The sequence below is a fragment of the Perognathus longimembris genome, chromosome 2, assembly GCF_023159225.1.
Source record: "Perognathus longimembris pacificus isolate PPM17 chromosome 2, ASM2315922v1, whole genome shotgun sequence".
NCBI lineage: Eukaryota > Metazoa > Chordata > Mammalia > Rodentia > Heteromyidae > Perognathus > Perognathus longimembris.
Window position 1 is genome coordinate 137,066,817 of NC_063162.1, and position 13,845 is coordinate 137,080,661.

Below are 13,845 nucleotides of genomic sequence, written 5' to 3' on the forward strand. Positions count from 1 at the left end.
GCAATACTTTAAAACTTCTCCGCTGAAACGTCATCAGATTTGACTGGCTTCCCATGCAATTAGAGTTTTTCTTAAAATGTCTGAATATCTGTGCCCAAAGGAATAGCAAGTCTCATGGCTTTCTAAATTTTTAATTTTGTTTCATGAAGAATTAAATTCATCATTGGTTTATTGATTTTTCTTCTAATGTGACTCCAGATGGAGAAATGGGATTTTTGTGGAGTCAGAAAGACTTGCTACCCACACTAACCCAGATACAGACCTAGAACACAGAGCAAGAGCCATGCAGTTCAACTTCAGCCACGTTGCCTATAAACAGCTGTTGCTTCCTCCTTGCTCCCTCTTACTTGCATTTGTTTTGCATAACATTAATGTTATTTACTTAAATTCTTTTTGAAATTGTCTCTCTAGAATGTAACCTTCAGGAGGGCAGGGATTTTGTTTTGTTCAACACTTGGAAGAGTACATAACATACACTCAACAAATACTTACTGATTGAAGAATGGTGTGCTATAGAAGTTGTTTTGTTGCTCTTAAGAGGGTGACACATACTCAGGTCTCTAGGATCTAAAGCAGATCCTGTTTGCAGCTCTGTTTCTTTTGATATTTTTATTGATTCCTTACATTGATGGCATACTGAGGAAATTTACAGATGACATGCAACTAATGGGATAACATATAAGTTGGTGGATACACTCAGAATTTGCTCTTCCCAAATCCTGACAAATGCTATAATGAATCATACCTAATAATACAAAACTAATGGGTACAAATATAAAGTACTCAAAGATCCCCAAAATTCAGTTATATAAGCACGGGGTGAGGGTGAATGACTTGCAAACAACACACACGTCAGAAAGATTTAGAGTCCCTGTTGGTTTTAAGGAGATAGTGAGGCAACACAGTGTGATGCTGCTTCCAAAAAAAATTATCTTCTGTATTACTAGAATTATAGTGTTCAAGAGGGGCCTGGTTCTCTAGTACTCACTGTGATCAAACCACATTTTGCCTTGTTTTGTAAATTCTGGGCTTCAGATATGCAGAGACAGTGACAAATGAAAATATTCAAGAACAGACAAAAAAGAAACAGAAAGACCTGGCAAACTTATTCAGCAATAGCAAGAGGGCTTTAAGGAGGGTGCGGGGAGAGTGAAAGCATTCATACCTACTTTCTGAAGAGATGGAGAGATGCCATTCTTGGAGAGATGCTACAATGGAGAGATGCCATTCTTCCTGGGTAATCAAGACCCAGTGAGTAGAAGCTATAAACATGTATATTTCAATAGCATATAATTTATCAGTGATTATATTAGTCTAGCCATTAAATGAATAATCACAGGAGGTAGTTGGTTCCCTAAACAGGTAGTAGGGTGTCTAGAAGCTGAGGAACCATGCCCCACTTGTTGGAAAAATTCGTATTAGAAGTTCAAACACTGGGTTGAGGGAGTGAGGGAATGGGGAGAGTAGGATAACAGTTAAGCAGACATTGTAATGAGTATTTATTATATGGCAAGCCCCACAATAAGTGACTGTTATTTCATTTCTTCTTTTTATTTTCTTTTTCTTTGTCTCTCTTTTTTGTTTTGTTATTTGGGACAAAGTCTCACTACGTAGCCCAGGTTGACCTTCCACTCTCAATCTTCCTTCTTCCTTCTAGTTCCTGATTGCTGGTTTTACAGACATGTACCACTATATCCTGTGAGGTTTTCATTGTTAATACTCATATCTATCTTACTAGCTCTATTTTTACAGATGGGAAAAGTGAGGAATAGAGGCATTACAATTTTCCCAAGGTCTTATACTTTAGTGAAACCAGATCCAGGATGTGAACTCAAGCAGTCAGATCCTTGACCTTAATTATCATGTTATAACAACCCTTAGTTCTAGAAACCATTCTTTCTTACTCTGAGATCTTAGCATTCTAATGCAGTACTCAAATTAAGGAATTTATTATTGCCAAGGGTGGATGGTTCAACAGTAAACAGGTTACTTCTATGTCTGGTAAGCAGAGTTAAATGCCATTGGCATTTACCACTTGTGCAATAGATAGCGCTCAGCTTATGACCTGACACATAATTGGTGCTGAATAATTATTTATTACGTGAAAAGAATAAACAAATGCAACCACATAAAACCAGTAGCACATGAAGGGCAGATTCATAGTATTTTGCCTCTGCAGAGAGAAACAAGAACTTTCTGGGTAGTCTACTATGGAGGACACAATAGAAAAATGAGAATCCATTCCTGGCAAAAAAAAAAAAAGCCTTGAGTGTTCTTGAACAACTGTTGTGACAATATTCATTTAAACAAGTATTTATTGAGTACCTATCCTGTGCCAGGTATGTCTAATGTGCTGAGAATGCAGAGGTGAGTCAGAGGATACGCTATTAGTAGGAGAGATAGACAGGCAAGAGATCCTCATATGCACTATAAGAAGTGTTACCACAGAAGGAGGGAGAGTATGGTGCAAGTATGCATAAGTATGTGCGCACATGCGCGCGCACGTGCACACGCATGTGTATGTAAACACAGAAGAAAGGAAGTAATTCTAGGTGATTATAGGAATTGCCTAATACTTGATTATGTCTGAGTAACTTTCATGTGTTATCTTATTTGAATTTATTTGATCTTTCTAAATAACATGAAATTATTATCTTATTTTGTGCAAAAGGTAAAATAGAATCCCAGAGAGGTTAGATGAGATTCTCAGACATGCAGCTATTAATAATAGTTGATGACATTTATGGAATGCTTAGGATACTTGAGACACTATTCTAAACCTTTTACAAAGTCCTTTAAACTGGGAGCTGGTGGCTCATGCCTATAATCCCAGCTACTCAGGAAGCTGAGGTTGAGGAACGTGGCTCAAAGCCAGCCCAGAGAAGAAAGTCCATGAGACTTTTATCTCCAGCGAAGTGGCACTGTATCTCAAAGTGGTAGAGCAATAGCCTGGAGTAAAAGAGCTCAAGGACAGTAACCAGGCCCTGAGTTCAAGCCCTATGACAACAAAAAAGAAAAGTCCTTTAAACCTTAGTTCTCTAGTAAGGTAGTTATTGATAATCATCACCATTTGGCAAGTGAGAAAAATGGAAGTAAGATCTTTAAATAGCCTGCTCTAAAGTAAAATAGTTGGGAGGTAGAAAACTGGGATTGGCACTGGTCAGTACAGCTTTAGCAGACACTCACTAAATTAATGTGCTGCAAGTTCCATTTTCTTTCACATGACTTTGCTTCTTAGCAAATGTTACATCTGAAAAAAAAATACTAACATGGGGGAACAAGTAGGGCTATATAGGTCACAATCTCCATGGTGTTTGGGAAAGGATACTGTAAAATGTAGAGGGTACATTAATATAACCATCCACAAGTATAATGGCAGAAGCTCTAGATTTTTCTATGCTCTAGGTACATAGGGGTTTTCACAGCTTCCAGAATTTGGCATATTTTTCTCCAGGGCAACAGTCTGGGAACTACAAGACATGACTTATTACTCACAGAAACTCTCCACCAACACTTATCCTGCAGCCTTTTAAAATACATTTTAAATTTTTCTAAAAAGAAGACAAGATATAAAAGATTAAGAATGAATCAAGTTTAGTTCAATACCTTGTAGATTAGCAAGAATGAAGATACAGAAAAGGAGGGAAAAAAAGCACATAATTGCTTAAACTGCCCAAGCTTTCTCTCTATAATAAAATTTCTTAGATTAAAAAATAGTTCAATCCAATATTATTTTACCTTCCTAATTAAGTTGGGCTGGCTCTGTGGCAAATCTGAGAAAGAAATTGTTATTAAAATGAAATAAATTACCCGTTCCTCAATAATTACTACTTATGCTAATGTGGGCTTGACCTATGTGCTCAAAGTGATTGTGTTTTGGGTTGGTTTTTTTTTTTTTTGAGACAGCTATCTTCCATAATTTTTGGAGAGTTGGTAATTTTAAAATCAGTTGCCGGCTGGGGTTTCTGTGGTAGGCAGTGGGGCAGAAAAGGTCAAAGCTCTTCAGCATTCTTTCCTTCAAAGTAGGTGGGGGTTTGAGGTTTGTTTGGTTTCCAGTGTTTTGTTTGGGAATATGGCCTAGTGGCAGGAGTGCTTGTCATTTATTGAGACTTAGTGAATTCTACTGATTATCTTGCCCTTTGTGATTATGGATTTCCATTTTTCTGGCTTTAAGTCTCTTTGGAAACATTTGTTCTCATGGTAGTGGGAGAGTTAGTTTCATCATGCTTTATTTTTGCTCCTAATATCCTTTTTAGTTCAAGTTTACTTTCAAGGTGTTGTATAACCTGTCTCAACAAATAAATTGTGTCTGGTAACTGGTGTAATCTCATAGGAATGGCTAATGTGATGGCCAGCTGATGCTCATCAGAATACTTCTGTTAGTTGCTAGAACAAGAGTCTGCTTGGGAAATTATGTTTGAAATTGACTATTGGATTTAGCATTTGAGATTTCAAGTTTCTTAGATCCCCTATTTTTGAGCTACCAGGTGGCTTATAAACATATTTTCCTATTTCATCATTGAATCAATAAAACTTTGAGAATTATTTTCTCACATATCCCATTTTTTAAGCCTGAAGGTAAATTGCTTTTTTAAAAAAAAAATCCACATCCCAAACCAGCAGTTGTTTTTTTGTTTTGTTTTTTTTATAAAGCTAAGACCAAATGAATGGAGTGGGTCCTTCTGGCATTTGGGATGTATGTCTAATTAGAACTCTCAGTATTTCAAACATATAATTTGCTAAAGTTGAGGGTTTTAGTTCCAAACTTTGAATTGCTGAGATGAAACAAGTGACCCTTATTAGAAAGATGTCAAGAACCAACTTCCTTAGGGTGACCTTTAGTTTTGTCCTGGCTAAATCAAAATATTGTCTATTCCTAGACTTAAAAATGTCTGAACTTTCCTTAGTTAAAAGATCCAGGGGCTGGGGATATGGCCTAGTGGCAAGAGTGCCTGCCTCGGATACACGAGGCCCTAGGTTCGATTCCCCAGCACCACATATACAGAAAACAGCCAGAAGTGGCGCTGTGGCTCAAGTGGCAGAGTGCTAGCCTTGAGCGGGAAGAAGCCAGGGACAGTGCTCAGGCCCTGAGTCCAAGGCCCAGGACTGGCAAAAAAAAAAAAAAAAAGATCCAGGCAGAAATCTGGTACTGCTTTGCTACTGTGACTCCATCTCCCCTCTCCTCCATACTTGACATTGGGTCTGCATGAGTGCATGCTCCAGCTCAGCTGGCTCCATTTCTGTTCCAATACTGAGTAATCTTGCACCTCCTGCACATCCTCCAGAGTGTGGGAGGTTTTGCAAACAGATAGATAAATATCAGCCTTGAAACTAATTTGACATAGTTTCTAGTCCAAAGCTGGTGCTAGACACCAAGGACTGTTACAAATGTTCTTAGTCGCCATTATTTATAATTTACAAGTAGTAACATAACTCTCTGAATAACTAGAATCCTGTGTGATCTTGGACAAGCAACTTAACCTCTGTTTAAATAACTCTTTCACATGGTTTTTGATTGAGATTACATATGAAAATACTTAACACAAGGCCTGGAACATAGTTGCAAACGTAGGGCTGAATTTATGGGAAGCACATACTAACCCATAGAAAATAAAAATAAAAAAAAAATAAAAAAGACCCAAATAGACCCAAATAAATAATACCTGCCTGGAGCCATTTGTTAAATTTCACTTCCAAAATAAGTAACTATGACCTATAGATGACTGTTTTAAGTCTACATTCAGAACAAAAGCGGCATTAATGATAACCTGTCTATATATTTCATAACATATTCCATAATGGTTTATTCAGTACTAGATGACATGAACAAAAAAGGAACATTATACTTGAAAGGTGGGGGGGGGTAGAGGCAGAGGGTAGACAAGTGAAGAGAAGGAGGGGGACAGTGTGGTCATAAAAATTCAATACATGTCCTACAAAATTAAGAAAACTGTAGGGAGGAGTAGGGTTGGGAGATATGAGGGAGAAAAAGGGGTGAAACTGATTAAGACACTGTATACAAAAACTGATTGGTTGAATGGTAACTAACCTCTTTGTATAACTACTTAAAGATAATAAAAATATAATTTTAAAAAGTTGCATTCCAAAAAAAAGGGAAGGGCTGGAAATATGGCCCAGTGGCAAGAGTGCTTGCCTCATATACATGAAGCCCTGGGTTTGATTCCCCAGCACCACATATATAGAAAACGGCCAGAAGTGGCGCTGTGGCTCAAGTGGCAGAGTGCTAGCCTTGAGCAAAAAGAAGCCAGGGACAGTGCTCAGGCCCTGAGTCCAAGGCCCAGGACTGGCAAAAAAAAACAGCAACAAACAAACCAAAAAAAAAGGGAAAAGTAAATAAATAAAACGCAATGAATGGGGCTGGGAATGTGGCTTAGTGGCAGAGTGCTTGCCTAGCATGAATGAAGCCCTGGGCTTGATTCCTCAGTACCACATAAACAGAAGTGGCATTATGGCTTAAGTGTTAGAGTGCTGCAGCTAGCCTTGAGCTAAAGCAGCTCAAGGACATTGCCTAGGCCCTGAGTTCAAGCCCCAGGACTGGCAAAAAAATAAAAGCAATAGCAATGAAGCAACAATAATTTGATTATTACATTCAGACAATGATATAATTATAAAATGGTTTGTTTTTTGTAATATTTGATTTTAAAATCTTTTATTGATCTTAAATGATTCATTCATTGCATGGATAGCCAGGGAGTATTTCATATCAGCTATTGTTATATTAAAAGTACCAGTAACTACTTTTATCTTTCTTTGCATCTATTTCCTGCCACACCCTGCCATTTATGTTAGTGACACAAAAGGAGAGATTCAAATTGGGCTAACTTCTTGCTCTCCCTGTATGTCAGAAAGCGGGAAAGACAGAGTCCCCTAATTTCTCAAAAAAGGGCTCTCCCAAATTGTCAGGAACTAAACTTACAATTTTGTAGGTAGAAAAAAAAATACAAGAACATTTTGCTAAGAAATGCTTTCTCACCAGACTCCAGTAGCTCACACCTATAATCCTAGCTACTCAGGAGGCTGAGATTTGAGGATCATTTTGAATCTATCTCAGGAAGGAAAGTCCGTGAGACTTATCTCCAATTAACTACCAGAAAACTGGAAGTGGTGCTGTGGCTCAAAATGGTAGAGTGCTAGCCTTCAGTGAAAAAGCTCAGGGTCAGTGTGCAGCCCTAAGTTCAAGCCACATGACCACCACCACCAACAACAACAAAAAATAGAAATGCTTTCTCATTGGCAAGTTATTTTACTGAAATCTTAGGTGCTGGATTTCAGCACAAAGGTAACTTTGGAGGAAAAATATTGTGCCATACTGGATTACTTATTTCTATGTTATGTAAGGAGAAAAAAAATCTGTTTATTCCTAGGTTCTAAATTTAAGATTATCCTGTTGCACCAAATGACTGATTTCTAAATCTAAACTTTCCTTCAGAGCTATATTTTCATGAAATATTACTTGTATTCACTCAAAACTAAATATAATGACATATCAAATGATTCACCTTGTTCAATTATATTTAAAAAGTATTTTATTTTCTGTGCCAGAAGTAAATTATATTTGAATTGTAAAAATGAGTATTGCTAAATAAAATATTTGTCTTGGGCTGGGGATTGGGTCAAGTGACAGAGAGCTTACCTATCACATAAGAGGCTAGGTTCAATCCTCAGTAGAAAAAAAAAATATTTTTTAACACAGGGTCTGTCTGCCCAGGCTTGGAACTTGCTGCCCAGGCCTGGTCTTGAACTTCCAATCCTTCTGCCTCAGTCTCCTAAGCGCTTGGATTACAGGTGTTTACTACCATGCCCACCTATAGGATTATCTCTTTTTAAATAAAAAAATTGCTGATTACCAAGAATACAAGTCAACTAAAGTTTTTGCTTGGTGGTAGAGTTTATGCTCAGCATACACAAGGCTCTGTGTTCAATATGTCATATTCAAACAAAAATTATATATGTACAGTGTAAAATATATCTAAAACATAAGAGTGGATTAGGAGAAAATAGAATCATCAGGTCATCTGTAATTTTATCATACAGATATCATCATCATCATTTTATTTCCTTATAATGGTATTTATGTAATACATACGTATCTTTATATAATATACACATACATAACTGCATGCACAGACCCATACCCAAAATAATATATAGTTTTATTACAGAAAATTTTAAACATAAACAAAAGTTGACAGAATAATGAGCCCCACATCCATTATTCAGCTAGCCCATCAATACCCTTCTACTCTTATTTCTGTTTGGGGGAGGTTGGGTCTGGATTGTTGCAGTGCAATGGATTGGGCCCAGGGCCTCAAGCATGCTTGCCAAGTGCACTGTTCTACATCCCAGCCCTGTTCGTTTTATTTTGAAGTGAACTCCATATACTGTATCATTTAATCTATAAATATTTCAACATGGATCTTTAAAAGGACACTGAAAGTATATCACCATTGGCTAGATGCTGTTGACTCACAGCTATAATCCTAGATATTTGGAAAGTTAAGACTAGGAGGATTGACCTTTCATGTGATAGGCAACTGCTTCATCACTGAACTTCACTCCTAGCCCCTCTTATCATCTTTTAAATTTATTGCTTAAATAATCCTTATTGGTATGGTAGCATCTTCAAAACTGGTTCTAGACTTCTGATACAACTTTAGTTGTTGATAATTCCTTTGTAGTTGGTATGACTTAGATTTACTGTGTATATTTCTACATAGCAAAAATATCTAGATTTAAGACACACACACACACAACATACATATACATAAAATACAAAACTACAGAATAGCGAAAGTCTAGAAAATAATAGTAAAAGTCAAGAAACAACCCAATGTCAATACAAGATTGAGTAAACAAGCTATGGTATGTGCATACCATGGAGTTCTGTGCAGCTATAAAAAGGACTTGGGAATCTTTTGGTATATTATAGACTGATCTCTAGGCTATATTGTAAGTAAAACCATAGGGGTTGCAGGCAGGGTAGCATGTATCTATAGCTACTGAGGATGTTGAGCTGGACACCAGCACAGACAACACACCAAGGCCCTGTCTCAATGCAAACAAACTAAAAAACAAATAGAAAACATCTTAGCTCCTCTACTCAATGAATAGACTTAGAAAGTAAAGAGCATAGAGCTCCATAGCAAACAGCACCTCTGGCATCCATACGATGACTTGGTTGAGGCAGGAAAAGTATCTACGTACATATTCACAAATATGTATCCATCCTAATTATGCATATCCTTTTTTTTGTCAGTTTCTGGACTTGAACTCAGGGCCTGGATGCTGTTCCAGAGCCTCTTTGTGATCAAAGCTAGTGTTTTACCACTTGAACCATAGCACTACTTCTGGTTTTGGAGTGACTAATTGGAGATTAGTCTCCTGGGGACTTTCCTGCCCCAGCTGGCTTCAAACCATGATCCTCAGATCTCAGTAGCTAGGATTATAGGCATGAGCCACTGGCACCTGGCTATTTCCTATATTTTTAATACCAGTTATTTAGCCATTCTATTTCTTGTCTCTTATTGTTTCCAGTTCTCTGAACTTTTACACAATACTGCAATAAGGCATTAGCGCACTTCCCTTAGTATTATTAGTACTATTTCCTTAGTACAGATTTTTTTTAAAGGAGAATTAACTAGCTGATAGGTGGTAGCATTTTTAAGCTCTTGATTAGTATCGTCAAATGGCCTCCAGAAAAGTTACACAGGTTACATGACATGGCAGGGTGGGTGTAAGTAGCTGAACCTCTGTGTTCATGGTGAAGGATTATTTTTGAGACATTTACACTGATGTGTTTCTGCCAATCTGATTGGTCAGCTAGAACTGTTCCTTTGCTTCTCCATCTTTCCTTTTCTTATAGCAACTTTAAAAATAATTATAAACAATATATGGAAAAATGGCACTGATAGGATACTGTTGTTTTTAGTTTGTAAATAACTATAGATCAACAAAGATTAGAATGGCCTTAATAGATTGAATGTATTATTTATATTTTTATTAATGTAGTTGTAGATATGTATGCCATGGCATTCATATCATGTATTAAGATATTAAATTTTATAGATTTTTAAAATGTTTTGGGTAGTCACATTTGAAATTCCCAGTATTTTCAGTTATAACCTACCTCAGAAAATATTGTTTTATATGTGCTTGATATGTTCAATTCTCTATTAATATTATGAAAGTTGAAAAAAGTACCTGACAAGACGAATCGCCCACTGCCTGAACTAGAGAGATCTTAAAGTTCATCTGGCCTCACTCTTTCATTTTATACTTTGGAAAACTAAGGCAAAGGGCAGTTATGTAACTTTATTAAAGTTGTACAGTTGACAAAAGCCCAAATGTGACTCAGAATCAGAATACTGATTCTCTCCATGTATCTTCTCAAAACCAGCAAAACTTGTTGGAAGGCAGTACACAAAAATAAAAGCAATTGTGTTAGGTAAATTGAATTAGGGTATTTATTTTCAAAACTCTGTCACCTTTTCAATTTAAAAAACTTACAGAAAATGGAGCCACAAGTACATTATAATCTCAAGTAAAAGTGCACTTGGGTTACTTGAGAAGTTGAAATAGATTATGTCTGCCAGCCACTGATGGCATATGCCTGTCATCCTAGCTACCTGGGAGGCTGAGATCTTGAGCATCCAGTGTAAAGTTGAAGCTGGGCATGGGGGTGCTTACTGTCAACCCAGATATGATGGGAAGCCTAAACTAAGTATATCACAGTCCAGACACATGTCTGGGAATGAAACTCAAAATAACCAGTGTAAATAAGGACTGGCAGGGTGGCTCACCAGTACAGGGCCTGCCTAGCAAGCCTAAGACCCCTGAATTCAAACCATAGGGGTGCAAAAATAAAGTTATGGGGATGGGAATATGGCCTAGTGGCAAGAGTGCTTGCCTCATAAACATAAAGCCCTGGGTTCGATTCCCCAGCACCATATCTATATTTAGAAAATGCCAGAAGTGGCGCTGTGGCTACTCGCCTTGAGCAAAAAAAAGCCAGGGACAGTGCTCAGGCCCTGAGTCCAAGGCCCAGGACTGGCCTCCCCGCCCCAGAAAAAGTTATGGGCCTTCTAATACTTAGCAGAATTTTATGCCAGTCAATATGGACAATATCTGAATGCTTTGTATATAGTTTCTCTTGTATGCTCCTGTAAACACGTTATCTGCATTATCTCTTCACATTCCAACATAAAACCCAAGCACAAACGTTTTCTTCACTCAGGAGGCCTCCTAAGTGTCAGACTCAGGATTTGAACCGCTGTAGTGACAGACACAGTGGGTTGCTATAATTGAATCCCCAGATTTCCCTCTAGGATCAAAGTTCAGTCTTATAAATCTACTTACTATGACGGGACTTTATTTGCACACTAGAATGGAACTTCTTAGGGCAATTTTTTTAGAGACAGTTTTTCTATCTATTAATTCCTAGCTCCAATTTTTCATTCTTATCGAGAACATGGGTGTGATATTTCTTCACAGTGTTAAGAGGAATTATCCATTTTTAGTAGAATATCTGATCTATAACAAATATTCAATAAATAACTCCTAATCTTCAGCTGTTATCGTCACCTTTGTTAGCATCATTATCATTGCCAACCACATTATCATTAGTATTTTTTTCTTTATTAACTAATTTATTTTGTATTACTAGGGTTTGAACTCAGAACCTTGTACTTGATAGGCAAAAGCTTTTACTGTTTGAGACATGTCCCTAATCCATTTTTTATTTAATTATTTTTCAGGTAAGGTCTCTCATTTTTTTTTTCCTGAGCCAGCTTTAGATTAAGATCTTCCTAATTATGTTTCCTATGTAGTTTTAATTAGATATGTACCACAGTCAGTTTATTTGCTGATGAGGCCTTACTTTTTTCCTGAGCTAGGAAATCAAGTCATCTTCCTCCCAATATTTGTCTTCTGAGTAGCTAGGAATATAGGCATGAACTGCTGTGGTGGGTTTTGGTTTTAATTTTTTAAGCCAAAACTCTTAGAAGTATTAAAGTTCAGGAAAGGAAAGGAAAAAGTCCAAGAGAGATCTGGAGGCCTCAAAGACAATTAGAGGAACATTCTCCCCAAACTAGTTGGGGTAAGTTAATAAAACAGTTCATTTGAAGTCCAGTGCTCTTATATAGGATCCCATAATCCTTATTAGGCTTCCAAAGGGCCTAGTGTGGAATGAAGATTACTGTCAGCATTCTGTAATCACAGAATGTGCCCCTGCCCATGGAACTTAATGCTTCGTGGCCACCTGTGAATTCATGTTGTAGTCAAGGAGCAGGACAAACAACCTTCAGACTTCCTTATGCTGTGCTAGAAACAGTCTTTCTGTCATGGAAAAGCTCCTCATTGTATCTATAAACAAAGGACACATACATCAGTCTGGGATGTAGCTCAGTGATAGATTTCTTGCTTTCTAATGGCTGTGTAAAATTTTATTGTACCACACTTTTTAGATTCACTCATCAATTGTGGGGCATCTGGGCTATTTCCATACCTTGGCTATTGTGAATAGTACGGCAATGAACATGAATGTGCAGGTGTCTTCACCATATCCTGGCTCATGATATTCAGGGTAGATACCCAGGATGTCTGGGTCAGAGGGAAGATCTGTTTCTTTTTTGTTGCTGTTTTGTTTTTTCTTTTTATTCTTCATTGTCAAAGTGATGTACAGAGAGGTTGCAGTTTCATACGTAAGGCAGTGAGTACATTTCTTATCCAACTTGTTACCTCCTCCCTCATTTTTCCTCCGCTTCCCCCCCTTCCCATTCCCCCCCCCCATAAGTTGTACAGTTGGTTTACACCATATAGTTTTTCAAGTATTGCTGTTGCATTGGTTTGTCTTTTTGTCCTTTGTTTCATTTTTTAGGAACCTTCAGACTGCCATCCAGAGTGGTTATTCTAGTGCACATTCCTAGTTTATGGTGCTATAGGGTTCCTTTTTCCCCACATTCTTGCCAACATTTGTTGTTCAAATTCACAATTTTGATCAATCTAATTGCAGTGAGATGGAATCTCAGTGTTGTTTTGATTTGCATTTCCTTTATGGCCAGAGATGATCATTTCCTCGTGTGTTTCTTTGCCATTCTTCCCTCTACTTTTTTTTTTTTTTTTTTTTGCCAGTCCTGGGGCTTGGACTCAGTGCCTGAGCACTGTCCCTGGCTTCTTTGTGCTCAAGGCTAGCACTCTGCCACTTGAGCCACAGCGCCACTTCTGGCCATTTTCTGTATATATGGTGCTGGGGAATTGAACCCAGGGCCTCATGTATACGAGGCAAGCACTCTTGCCACTAGGCCATATCCCCAGCCCTCTTCCCTCTACTTCTGAGAAGTCCTTCCTTAGCTCCTTTTATAAGTGATTTGGTTTATTAGGTTTGAGAGGGGTTATTTTCTTGAGCTCCTTGTATATACTGGATATTAGGCCTTTGTCATGATGTGTTGCTGGTAAAAATCTTCTCCTAGTCTGTCAGCTGTCTTTCTAGTTTAGTAGCTATGTCCTTAGCTGTGCAGAAACATTTTGTTTTTATGTAGTCTCTCTACTATCTGTCGTGCCCTATGCCTATACATCCTAGTGTTTTGCCTGCTCTCTTTCACAGTAACTTCAAAGTTTTGGGTCTGACATTGAGGTCGCTTTGAATTGGTGTTAGTACATGGTGACAAACAAGGATCTACTTTTAGTTTTCTGCATATGGATGCCCAGTTTTCCCAACACCAACTATTGAAGAGGCTCCCTTATCAAATATCAAAAAACTGCAAGTACATGGTTTTTATTTCTGGGTCTTCTAATCTGTTCCATTGATCTTCAGAACTATGTTTCTGC

The 13,845-nt window shown here is 37.7% G+C and overlaps 1 protein-coding gene across 2 annotated transcripts in view; it reads left to right on the plus strand.

The window, feature by feature from the left end:
* Mkln1 (muskelin 1) overlaps positions 1-13,845 on the plus strand; it is a 250,847-nt gene that overhangs the window by 21,326 nt on the left and 215,676 nt on the right. The gene's annotated exons all lie outside the window — the stretch shown is intronic.